The sequence below is a fragment of the Notothenia rossii genome (assembly GCF_949606895.1).
Source record: "Notothenia rossii genome assembly, chromosome: 8".
Lineage (NCBI taxonomy): Eukaryota > Metazoa > Chordata > Actinopteri > Perciformes > Nototheniidae > Notothenia > Notothenia rossii.
In genome coordinates, this window is record NC_136906.1 from 11,290,796 (window position 1) to 11,304,694 (window position 13,899).

The following is a 13,899-nucleotide window of genomic DNA, read 5'->3' on the forward strand; positions in this document are numbered from 1 at the left end:
GACCTATCATTTTCAAATGAAAGTATGAGACTGACAGTGCAGCTTGTTTTGTATACATTAAATCACCCACCACACTGTTAGTCTGTCAGAAATGCAAATACCAGCAAGTAAAAAAGACTAAACAACATCTTATTATTGGGTCTGTTATGGAGCTTCTCTCATATTTCAGCACTCCTCCTTCTCTCACAAATTAAGTATTTATGTATCAACACTGCGATCCCCTCAAAAAACGCAAATCCCAACACACTGATGGATAATCCCCACCCATTCTGCATGCACAATATATATCCTTCATACGGCCTCTGTTGTTGCAGACTCTGACAAGTTCCCACCATGACATTGGTACAAAGCGTGGTCCTCCTGGCTCTGGTTTCAGGTGAGTGAAGTCGGTCCAGCAGAGGAGGAGAAGAGGTGCTGGTTCCCCGTCATCTAAACTCTGTGTCTCTTTCAGCGGCTCAGGGCCAGTCCCTCACCTCCTCAGAGCCGGTGGTCAGCAGAGCAGGAGAACCAGTCTCTCTGTCCTGTAAGGTGGAAGGACTTCCTCTGGCTTGGCTGCACTGGATCAGGCAGAAACCAGGGAAAGGACTGGAGTGGATCGGACGCATTGATAGTGGAACTGGAACCATATTTGCCCAAAGACTGCAAGGCCAGTTTTCCATCACCAAAGACACTTCCAAAAATGTTGTGTACTTTGAGGTGAAGAGTCTGACACAAGAAGACTCTGCAGTTTATTACTGTGCACGAGAGACACAGTGACACACGAGACTACCACGCTGTACACAAACTGAACAACACTGATCCCTGTATGAAAACCACTGAAGCATGTCAGGGCTGTGAAAGCACAATTCCCATTGGATGATCGCCAGCTGATAATGACATGTATTTCATTTAGAAAAACATGTGTGTTATTGCGTTGAGAGTCATGACTCACAGCAATGCCTGCATTTTTTAAAGGATAAGTGTACAACATACATTTTAATCCAGTGAACACTTTGGTTTAAAAAGTTCTGTATCAGAAATAATTATGTTCTTACTGAAATAACATCTAATCATTTTGAGAATTTTAGGATATTTTTTTACCACAAATGAAATAATGGCAACACAATCATAGCTAAATCAACTATGGTGACTCTTCTACATCCTTAGAGACTTTTCTGCAGCCTGAAGAGGACACGGTTGGGTTTTACTGTGTAACTTTAAGAAGTACAAGGATACGAACCACCAACAAAGCCAACAAATACTCAATAACCAATTAAAATTTTATGGAATCATGGGTCATTTTTTGGCATGGATAAAATACTTCAAAACAATAAGGGAACATTACTCTGAGTTTATTGTCAGATGTCAAATAGAAGGATAAGTGAATATAAAAAAATGCCGATAATTGAGTCAATTAGATCAAACTACAAGTCCCTGCAAAAGCCCCTCCCTCCCCATGCTATCCTGATGCAAATCTCCAGTGTGTGCAGAGTACTTCTGTCTGACTGCTCTGTACTTTGTGTGGAGCATCAGAGGTCACATCTCCAGTCTCAGGATGATCAACACTCTCTCTCTTCTGCTGGTTGCTCTCTCTCTGCCCTGTGAGCTCTCCTGCTTCTTGATGTTTTATCTTTTATCAGACAACATCCACTGATGGTCAGTCAGTGATTCAGCCCTGTGTTTGGTGTGTTAGTGATCATTTCTCTTTTGTATCTCATCAGGTCGGGTACAGAATATGGAGTCTATTCCTTCCTCTTCAGTAGTGAAGAGGCCTGGGGAGACTCTCAGTCTCTCCTGCAGGGGATCTGGCTTCACATTTAGTTGCTGTGTTATGATCTGGGTCAGACAACCTGCTGGAAAAGCACTGGACTGGATCGGGAGCGGCTTCTCTTCGGCTAGTAAAAACAAATATGCCAGCAGTGTGGAGGGACGTGTAGAAATCTGTAGAGATGATAGCAACAGCATGGTGCATCTGAGGCTGTCCAACTTAAAGCCAGAGGACTCTGCTGTGTATTACTGCGCCAGAGACACACACTGGTTAAAGGAAGCCCAGAGGCTTTACAAAAACCTCTAACTATTTATTATCACTAGTACCAACAGGTGGCAGTAAATGATAAAAAGTCAGATGACAATAAGGAGAAAAATACAGCTTTTCTAAACACACTATGAAAGCAACAGCTGATGTGGAATTTCACTTCCCCTTTTTTAGATATACATTTTACTTCCGGCATTCTTGCAAAAATATTGTCCCATTATTTTTATTTTTAACAGAAAGTATCGAGAATGGATTTCTGCATGATGTATCCAGTATGTGGGTTAGGGTTTTGCTGAGCAGAATAAATGATTACATCTTATTTAAGTTTAAATAAAAGATAGTGATAAGTAACTTAAAATGTATCCTTATAATTGTCTAACCACAAATCCAAAAGGCAACTCTTGAATGGACAGTCCGTCCCTCTTTTATAGCCTGTCAGTGTCCCTCTCTATGCAAAGTGAACTTCCTCACAGTCTGCTATAAAGACTTGATATCATGCTGTCAGCTGCAGCAGAAGAAGAGAAGCTCCATCAGGTCACCTTCAACACCAACCATGTTCTCTGTAGCTCTGCTGCTGCTGCTGGCTGCTGGATCCTGTGAGTCTCACTGAGGCAGAGACACTGACAGAACGCTCACACTGACTGCTCTCTGTTATTAACCTCGCTCACTATTCAACATGTTTCCCTCCACAGGTGTGAAGTGTGAGCAGTTGATACAGCCAGCCTCTGTGACTGTGCAGCCAGGTCAACGTCTGACCATCACATGTCAGGTCTCTTATTCTCTTAGCAGCTACCTCACAGCCTGGATCAGACAGCCTGCAGGGAAAGGACTGGAGTGGATAGGATGGAAATACACTGGAGATTCATACTACAAAGATTCACTGAAGAGCAAGTTCAGTATTGACTTAGACTCTTCCAGCAAAACAGTGACTCTGAACGGACAGAGCATGCAGCCTGGAGACTCTGCTGTGTATTACTGTGCCAGAGACACACTGTGACACACACCATCAGTAGAGCTGTACAAAAACCCCTCAGAGCCTGAACACTTGTAACATGAAGCCACCAGAGGAGGAGCCCTCAGACCAGAAATGATCTCAACACCAGCTCACTGTTACATCACCAGTTTAAACATTTAGAGGTTATAGTCACTGATACATTACTGTATGTATTCCCAGAATAAAAAAATGAATAACTCTTCTCTAAATTGTTAAACATCAGCCTTTTCAAGTATCCAGTATTACATATTTTCAGTAATTTTTTGCTCTAAATTTACGAGACAAAACACAACAAAAAATTGTTGGATGTCAGATTTTCTTTTTTCTAAAACAAATGCATGCATTTCTGTTCTTTATTAGATACAAAATGTCATTTTTGATTAAAAATATAAATGTTGCGATGTAGATAAAAAGTGATAAAAAGTGATTTATTTACTAAATGAACTCAAAGCATTTTTGAATGACAATAATGTTAATACCTTTATTTCAATCAACAGTAAATAAAATCCATTATTTGTTTGTTTTCTTCTGACAAATCTGAATTACCTACAAATATTTAAATGTTACAAAGTGACTTATAGCCCACTAAGAAATGTTTACCAATTTAAAATGTAAGATATAATGTTTTTAACATAAAATACTGTTAAAAGAGGACAATGTTCAATCAGAAAGGAGGAGTCAATGCAAAACTCAGATATATCCTCCTCTACTTATGTGACTGCAGAGAGGAGGACAGAGGACAGAGGACACACAGTTGAACATGATGGACTATAGGACAGGACTGCTGCTGCTCACTCTCTGCTGGGCAGGTCAACATCTTTACTGATCTGTATCTAACACAGCTTCTAATTGTGTCACCAGCTTATTTCACCAGATGTGTTTTTATCCTCTTGACAGGTGTTGATGGTCAGACTCTGACAGAATCTGATTCAGTGACTAAAAGGCCTGGAGAATCTCACAGATTGACCTGTACAGCCTCTGGATTCACATTCAGTAGCTACTACATGGCCTGGGTCAGACAGGCTCCTGGGAAAGGACTGGAGTGGATCGCTTATATACAGAGTACTTCTACCTATTACTCTCAGTCGGTCCAGGGTAGATTCACTATCTCCAGAGATGACTCCAGCAGTAAAGTGTATCTGCAGATGAACAGTCTGAAGGCCGAGGACACAGCAGTGTATTACTGTGCCAGAGACACACAGTGAGAGACAGTAACAGAAGCGTCGTACAAAAACTACTTCCTCTATTTACCACCACCCATGAGAGCATTCACTTTATATTGAAATACTGAGTAACTGAATATTGACGTCCTATTTCATCTCATTTGACGCAATGTTTAATTCAGTTGCAACTTAAATACATACAGTGAATTCAAACAGATAATTTATACGTTTTGAAGGAAATATGTATTTTTGTGTCTTTTGTGCCTCCAACAAAATGTATCATAGATAATATAAAAATGTCCCATTTCAAACAACGCAGCTGTTTATCTGATTCAGTATGGTTAAACTGTGCCCATGTATCTCTAGAAGTACATTAATGAATGCTCACTTTGATTACATTAATACACATCTTTTTACTTTGCTGATTGTACACCAATCATCATTATATCATAAACATTATCATCAGGGAAGCTTTATCTGTTTGAAGTGAGTATTTTGACCATATCATAATTTGTATGCATATTTTGTAACCCCAAGCTGTATAAACTTGAATGCGTATTGGATTTAAGCATATATATACATATATATATATATATGAATCTATATATATCTATATATCTATATATCTATATATCTATATATATTATATGTATCTATATATATATCTCCGTTATTTAACCAGGTAAAAGTCTCATTGAGATTAAAATCAGGTGATGTCTAAAGAGGGAGGGTGTGGCCTATATCACGGTGTGAACAATTGGAAGCCATTTCCTTTGTCTCGTGCAAAATGGGTCAAAAAAGAGATTTAACTTACTCTGAAAAGTCAAAACTGTAAAAAGTATTTCAGAGGAATGCAGCACTCTTGAGATTGCTAAGATATTTGGGAGTAATCACAGAACCTTCAAACGTTTGGTGCAAATGGTCAACGGGGTCAGAAGAAACGTATTGAGAACGCAAAAGAACTGCCAAAGATTTGCGAAGAATCAAACGTGAAGCTACCAGGAAGCCCTAATCCTCGAGTGCTGTCATATTCAAGAACTGAAACCTACCCGGAGTGTCCAGAAGTACAAGATGTTCAGTGCTCAGAGACAATAAAGGTTAGGAAGGCTGAAACCCGACCACAACTGACCAAGACACATAAGATAAAATGTCAAGACTGGACCAAGAAATATCTAAACACAGATTTTCCAAAGGTTTCATGGACTGATGAGATGAGAGTGACTCTTGACGGACCAGATAGATGGTCCGTGGCTGGATCAGTAACGGGCCCAGAGCTCCACTTTGATGCCAGTAAGGTGGAGGAGGGGTTCTGGTATGGGCTGGTATTATTACAAAGTATTATAAAGTCAACTCCCAAATATACTGTCAGTTTTTAGACATTTTTTTCAAGCAGTGGTACAGGAAAAATCTGCATCTTTCAAGAAGACCATGATTTCTATGCAGGACAAATGCTGTTTGTTTCATTGTTCTCTCTTTAACAGATAAAAATAAACAAGTAAGATGGGAGCATTTTAGTTGTTTTATTTAGTTTAGACTACCCCTCAATCTATAAAGCAAGGAGAGGGTTTCCTCATACTTTACATCAAGTCTACTTGTTGGCGCTTTATCAATGGCCTTGCAAAATTAATCTGAAAAAGACACACACACTTAGTTATAGGAGGAGTCAATGCAAAACTCAGATATCTCCCCCTCTACTTATGTGACTGCAGAGAGGAGGACAGAGGACAGAGGACACACAGTTTAACATGATGGACTATAGGACAGGACTGCTGCTGCTCACTGTCTGCTGGGCAGGTCAACATCTTTACTGATCTGTATCTAACACAGCTTCTAATTGTGTCAACAGTTTATTTCACCAGATGTGTTTTTATCCTCTCTACAGGTGTTGATGGTCAGACTCTGACAGAATCTGATTCAGTGACTAAAAGGCCTGGAGAATCTCACAGATTGACCTGTACAGCCTCTGGATTCACATTCAGTGGCTACTGGATGGCCTGGGTCAGACAGGCTCCTGGGAAAGGACTGGAGTGGATCGCTTATATCAGCAATGGTGGTGGCACCCAGTACTATTCTGAGTCAGTGAAAGGCCGGTTCACCATCTCCAGAAACGACAACAGAGAGCAGCTGTATCTGCAGATGAGCAGTCTGACGGCTGTAGACTCTGCTGTTTATTACTGTGCTCGAGAGACACAGTGACTGAAGCTGGTTGAGCAGCTGTACAAAAACCTACAGACCTCATCCTTGATGTGTTGATACAAAGAGAATTATACTTTGACTAAATCTTTTGTTGTTATAGTTTTATGAAAAGGGAAACAAGAGTTGCTACTGAGCCAAGTTATAAAACACATTAATAACAAATGTCTTAAAAAATGTTATTTCCTAATAAAACAGCCAAGGACAGAATAATCATCTTCTATATGTATGTTTCATGTATGGGCAAAACGAAAAACTAAATGTAGACATTTCTGTCACATTACTCACATTCAGTTGGAAGTGCAGCAGCCTCAAGTGTTAATCTCACGTCTAAAAGAAATTCATGATACACAGAAGGAAGAATGGCTGTTTGTTCTTGTGATTGTGCAGTGTGGTGTAAGCTGGATAAATAAATCATTCTGCAATAAGACAAACTTTCACTTTCTGGGAGAAAATCTATGTCTTCCTGAGTGACATTTTGCTGTCATAGCAGTGCAGCTTGTTTTGTATACATTAAATCACCCACCAGACACTGTTAGGCCGTATCTCATTTCTGAGATTTGCACTTCGAGGACCGAAGATCGAGCGTTGAGCGTCGAGGAGGCTCTCTGGAGGAGCTATAATCGAGGATACACTGATGGGTCCTCCACGGCTCCTTCGCTCGCATCTCCTGTGGAGGGACTAAGACACGAGGATAGGAGTCGAGGATAGGAGTCTCTCAGAAAAGCACATACCAACACTCAAAATAAATAGGAAGACTAAACAACATCTTATTATTTGCACTGTTATGGTTATGGACCTTCTCTCAGAGTTGAGCACTCCTCCTTCTCTCAGAGTTGAGCACTCCTCCTTCTCTCAGAGTTGAGCACATACTTCATGTATCAACACTGCAACCCCCCCCCCCGCCCCCAACAAATGCAAATCCCAACACACTGATGGATAATCCCCACCCATTCTGCATGCACAATATATATCCTTCATACAGCCTCTGTTGTTGCAGACTCTGACAAGTTCCCACCATGACATTAGTACAAAGCGTGGTCCTCCTGGCTCTGGTTTCAGGTGAGTGAAGTCGGTCCAGCAGAAGAGGAGAAGAGCTGCTGGTTCCCCGTCATCTAAACTCTGTGTCTCTTTCAGCGGCTCAGGGCCAGTCCCTCACCTCCTCAGAGCCGGTGGTCAGCAGAGCAGGAGAACCAGTCTCTCTGTCCTGTAAGGTGGAAGGACTTCCTCTGGCTTGGCTGCACTGGATCAGGCAGAAACCAGGGAAAGGACTGGAGTGGATCGGACGCATTGATAGTGGAACTGGAACCATATTTGCCCAAAGACTGCAAGGCCAGTTTTCCATCATCAAAGACACTTCCAAAAATGTTGTGTACTTTGAGGTGAAGAGTCTGACACAAGAAGACTCTGCAGTTTATTACTGTGCACGAGAGACACAGTGACACACTAGACTACCACGCTGTACACAAACTGAACAACACTGATCCCTGTATGAAAACCACTGAAGCATGTCAGGGCTGTGAAAACACAATTCCCATTGGATGATCACCAGCTGATAATGACATGTATTTCATTTAGAAAAACATGTGTGTTATTGCGTTGAGAGTCATGACTCACAGCAATGCCTGCATTTTTGAAAGGATAACCCTGTACAACATACATTTTAATCCAGTGAACACTTTGGTTTAAAAAGTTCTGTATCAGACATAATGATGTTCTTACTGAAATAACATCTAATCATTTTGAGAGTTTTAGGATATTTTTTTACAATAAATCAAATAATGGCAACACAATCATAGCTAAATCAACTATGGTGACTCTTCTACATCCTTAGAGACTTTTCTGCAGCCTGAAGAGGACACTGTTGGCTTTTACCGTTTAACTTTAAGAAGTACAAGGATACGAACCACCAACAAAGCCAACAAATACTCAATAACCAATTTACATTTTATGGAACCATGGGTCATTTTTTGGCATGGATAAAATACTTCAAGACAAAAAGGGAACATTACTCTGAGTTTATTGTCAGATGTCAAATAGAAGGATAAGTGAGTATAAAAAAAGACCGATAATTGAGTCAATTAGATCAAACTAGAAGTCCCTGCATGAGCCCCTCCCTCCCCATGCTATCCTGATGCAAATCTCCAGTGTGTGCAGAGTACTTCTGTCTGACTGCTCTGTACTTTGTGTGGAGCATCAGAGGTCACATCTCCAGTCTCAGGATGATCAACACTCTCTCTCTTCTGCTGGTTGCTCTCTCTCTGCCCTGTGAGCTCTCCTGCTTCTTGATGTTTTATCTTTTATCAGACAACTTCCACTGATGGTCAGTCAGTGATACCAGAACATTTTCAAAATATCTCACTATCTTCTTTGGTTCTCTTTCTCTTTCTTTTTATCTCATTAGGTTGTACAGGTCAGAGTATGGAGTCTATTCCTTCCTCTTCAGTAGTGAAGAGGCCTGGGGAGACTCTCAGTCTCTCCTGCAGGGGATCTGGCTTCACATTTAGTTGCTGTGTTATGATCTGGGTCAGACAACCTGCTGGAAAAGCACTGGAGTTGATCGGGAGCGGCTTCTCTTCGGCTAGTAAAAACAAATATGCCAGCAGTGTGGAGGGACGTGTAGAAGTCAGTAGAGATGATAGCAACAGCATGGTGCATCTGAGGCTGTCCAACTTAAAGCCAGAGGACTCTGCTGTGTATTACTGCGCTAGAGACACACACTGGTTAAAGGAAGCCCAGAGGCTATACAAAAACCTCTAACTATTTATTATCACTAGTACCAACAGGTGGCAGTAAATGATAAAAAGTCAGATGACAGTAAGGAGAAAAATACAGCTTTTCTAAACACACTATGAAAGCAACAGCTGATGTGGAATTTCACTTCCCCTTTTTTAGATATACATTTTACTTCAGGCATTCTTACAACAATATTGTACCATTATTTTTATTTTGACAGAAAGTATCGAGAGTGGATTTCTGCATGATGTATCCAGTATGTGGGTTAGGGTTTTGCTGAGCAGAATAAATGATTACATCTTATTTACGTTTAAATAAAAGTTAGTGATAAGTCGCTTATTATCCTTATAGTTGTCCAAGTTCAAGTCCAAAACACAGCTCGAGACAAGACAGTCCATCCCTCTTTTATAGCCTGTCAGTGTCCCTCCCTATGCAAAGTGAACTTCCTCACAGTCTGCTATAAAGACTTGATATCATGCTGTCAGCTGCAGCAGAAGAAGAGAAGCTCCATCAGGTCACCTTCAACACCAACCATGTTCTCTATAGCTCTGCTGCTGCTGCTGGCTGCTGGATCCTGTGAGTCTCACTGAGGCAGAGACACTGACAGAACGCTCACACTGACTGCTCACTGTTATTAACCTCGCTCACTATTCAACATGTTTCCCTCCACAGGTGTGAAGTGTGAGCAGTTGATACAGCCAGCCTCTGTGACTCTGCAGCCAGGTCAACGTCTGACCATCACCTGTCAGGTCTCTTATTCTGTTAGCAGCTACTACACAGCCTGGATCAGACAGCCTGCAGGGAAAGGACTGGAGTGGATAGGGAGAAAATACACTGGAGATTCATACTATAAAGATTCACTGAAGAGCAAGTTCAGTATCGACTTAGACTCTTCCAGCAACACAGTGACTCTGAACGGACAGAGCATGCAGCCTGGAGACTCTGCTGTGTATTACTGTGCCAGAGACACACTGTGACACACACCATCAGTAGAGCTGAACAAAAACCCCTCAGAGCCTGAACACTTGTAACATGAAGCCACCAGAGGAGGAGCCCTCAGACCAGAAATGATCAAAACACCAGCTCACTGTTACATCATCAGTTTAAAGATTTAGAGGTTATAATCACTGATACATTACTGTATGTATTCCCAGAATACATATATACAAATTTCAAATTGTTGAAAATTAAACTTTTCAAGTCGACCTTATGAAATAAAATCAGCTGAATTGGTTTCAGTAGATGAATTGCTCTAAATGTCAGATGTTTATTCCTGAATGTCTAACCCTAAAACTATCAATCAGTACAAGCTACGATCAAAAACTTAAATTTCTTTGGATGTCACAATTTCTCATAAAACAAATGCATTAATTGCTGTATCGATTATAGTGACATACAATGTCAGCTTTGATAAAAAGTATGGGATTCTGTTTGTCTATTTCAAACCTAGCCTGCTACGTGATTTACACGATCCATGATATGAAACTAAATCATAACATTTCAATACCCTTTTTCAATAAACAGCCGCAGAAATTCAAGTTGCATCGGAAGAAACTCAATTAAATAAGAACAGTAAATGTAACGAAGCAATATAAGGATAACATTGATATCAGGTTAAAATGTTCACAAAATCAACATTTAAAGCGATATTTTCTTAAAATAAATATTAGTGTTACAATAGGACAACATTCAATCAGAAAGGAGGAGTCAATGCAAAACTCAGATATCTCCTCCTCTACTTATGTGACTGCAGAGAGGAGGACAGAGGACAGAGGACACACAGTTTAACATGATGGACTATAGGACAGGACTGCTGCTGCTCACTGTCTGCTGGGCAGGTCAACATCTTTACTGATCTTTATCTAACACAGCTTCTAATTGTGTCAACAGTTTATTTCACCAGATGTGTTTTTAACCTCTTGACAGGTGTTGATGGTCAGACTCTGACAGAATCTGATTCAGTGACTAAAAGGCCTGGAGAATCTCACAGATTGACCTGCACAGGCTCTGGAGTTGACTTTGGTAGCTCTTGGATGGCTTGGATCAGACAGGCTCCTGGGAAAGGACTGGAGTGGGTTGCGACTATTGAATATGATAGTGATCGTATCTACTACTCTGAATAAGTGAAAGGCCGGTTCACCATCTCCAGAAACAACAACATACAGCAGCTGTATCTGCAGATGAGCAGTCTGACGGCTGTAGATTCTGCTGTTTATTACTGTGCTCGACACACAGTGACTGAAGCTGGTTGAGCAGCTGTACAAAAACCTACAGACCTCATCCTTATCTCGATATACCCTTACAATGAATTATATTCTTCAGTTATCTTTTGCTTTGGTTGTATATAATACAATTATGAAATTCAGCCTTGAGAGAGTTCATAAATTACCAGCAATTTAAATACATTAAAAAACGATCTAGATGAATTGATCACTGCCACACAAAATAGCCAAGGACAAAACAAAAAAAAGAATCCGCTGAGAACAATATCCAAATAGGAATAAAATAAACACTACATGAACACGTCTCAGCACCATCAATGCATATCATGGAGCAGCTGCTCTCATAAAGACACTAGATGGCAGTCAGTGTTGAGTTCCCCTCTCCTCTGTCAGTAAAAGGAAACACTCAGATCTGCTGCTCTCACTGATCTTAAATCACAATTAGACCCTGGACTGAACTACAGGTTTATATTCTCACCCTTTGAGAGGTTGCTTCATTAAAACACACAACAAACATTTAAAGAGCTGGATCAGCAGTCAATAAAGATTCATGAGTTCATTTAGTTCTCCCTCAAACAGATTTCAGTATCTCAGGCATTTCTTCCTGTGTGTCTTGTTTGATAACGAATGGTTTCTATATAAAACAGCTAAACAGTTTAGGCAGATTGTTCCTTTTATCCGAATTTAAATATTAATTTAAATATTCTTAATTTTCAGCACTGAGAGGAGGAGCCAATGCAAATCTTCATCTCTTCCATCTTTATTTATCTCACTGCAAACTGAAGAGGAGAGCTCAAACCACTGCAGCACACACAACATATTTCCACTATGACTTTAGCTACATGTTTAATGTTTCTGATGCTTTCATGGATTTCTGGTGAGCACATACTCCTGCACTCTTCTTTTTCTTAGCTTTATGTTTGGCTCTGTTGTGATCAAACTGCTTTTCTCTCCAGGTGTTTGCAGTCAGACTCTGACTGAGTCTGAAGCGGTGGTAAAGCTCCCTGGACAGTCCCACAAACTGACCTGTACATATGCAGGAATATCAGATAGTGATGCTGCTATCAGCTGGATCAGACAAGCTGAAGGAAAAGGACTGGAGTGGGTTGCCTTCATTTCTGCTCCGAGTGGAAGTACTATATATTATTCTATGCCAGTCAAGAATCGCTTCACCATCTCCCGAAACAACAACGTGGACCAGGTGTATCTGCAGATGAACAGCCTGACGTCTGAAGACTCTGCTGTTTATTATTGTGCTCAACAGACACAGTGATACAGGAAGCCACAGAGCTGTACAAAAACCTCTGCATTGTCAGTGGCATTAACCAATAGAGAGTGCAAGTCATTTTCCACCTTAAATCAGGATATCTTATATAGAAGATGTGAATACTTCCCCATGCAATGCTTCTGTAACAAGAAGTCTTTAGTGTTTTAAAATAAAGTCAGAGACAAAGGTTACCCCAAAAAGGCAACACTGGTGGAAGTCCCCAGTGAAGCTATGTAAAATCCTTGCAGACTGTTAATGTCCAAATGTGTTTGTCTTCCTCTGTGTTATATGGCTTTTAAAGAATATGACATAAATATGAGGACTTTGTTTGAAATATTTATCAAAATCATATTCTTTTGGAGACTGTTAAGCTAGGGGGTATTTTGTATAATTCCGTACGCTTATTAAACATTTGAGTGATCAACATGACGTAGGGATCCCCAAATATTTTTTCACTGGCCTCTGCATGTATTAAATTGAAAACAAGATATTGAGATATTTATAGAATGACAGAGCCAATGAATTGGTGAACAGAGAGAAGAAGAGGGGACCCAGGACGCATCTCACTATCTTCTTTGGTTCTCTTTCTCTTCTTTTCTCTTATCAGGTTGTACAGGTCAGAGTATGGAGTCTATTCCTTCCTCTTCAGTGGTGAAGAGGCCTGGGGAGACTCTCAGTCTCTCCTGCAGGGGATCTGGCTTCACATGTAGCTGCTGCAGCATGCACTGGGTCAGACAACCTGCTGGAAAAGCACTGGAATGGATGGGTCGTGTTTACAGCGATGCAAGTGGAACAGAATATGCCAGTAGATTACAAGAACGGATAGAAGTCACCAGAGATAAAACCAACAGCATGGTGCATCTGAGGCTGTCCAACTTGAAGCCAGAGGACTCTGCTGTGTATTACTGCGCCAAACACACACACACACTGGTTAAAGGAAGCACAGAGGCTTTACAAAAACCTCTAACTATTTATTATCACTAGTACCAACAGGTGGCAGTAAATGATAAAAAGTCAGATGACAGTAAGGAGAAAAATACAGCTTTTCTAAACACACTATGAAAGCAACAGCTGATGTGGAATTTCACTTCCCCTTTTTTAGATATACATTTTACTTCAGGCATTCTTGCAACAATATTGTCCCATTATTTTTATTTTATTTTTACTGAAAGTATTGAGAATGGATTTCTGCATGATGTATCCAGTATGTGGGTTAGGGTTTTGCTGAACAGAATAAATGATCACAACTTATTAAGTTTAAATAAAAGTTAGTGATAAGTAACTTAAAATGTATCCTTATAATTGTCTTA

The 13,899-nt window shown here is 40.4% G+C and overlaps 1 gene segment (V, D, J or C); it reads left to right on the forward strand.

Annotated features, from left to right (window-relative positions):
• The first annotated feature begins 333 nt into the window (after window positions 1-333).
• Window positions 334-756, forward strand: LOC307014373 (immunoglobulin heavy variable 1-24-like). The segment is given in 2 exons: window positions 334-376; window positions 452-756.
• Window positions 757-13,899: the final 13,143 nt, after the last annotated feature.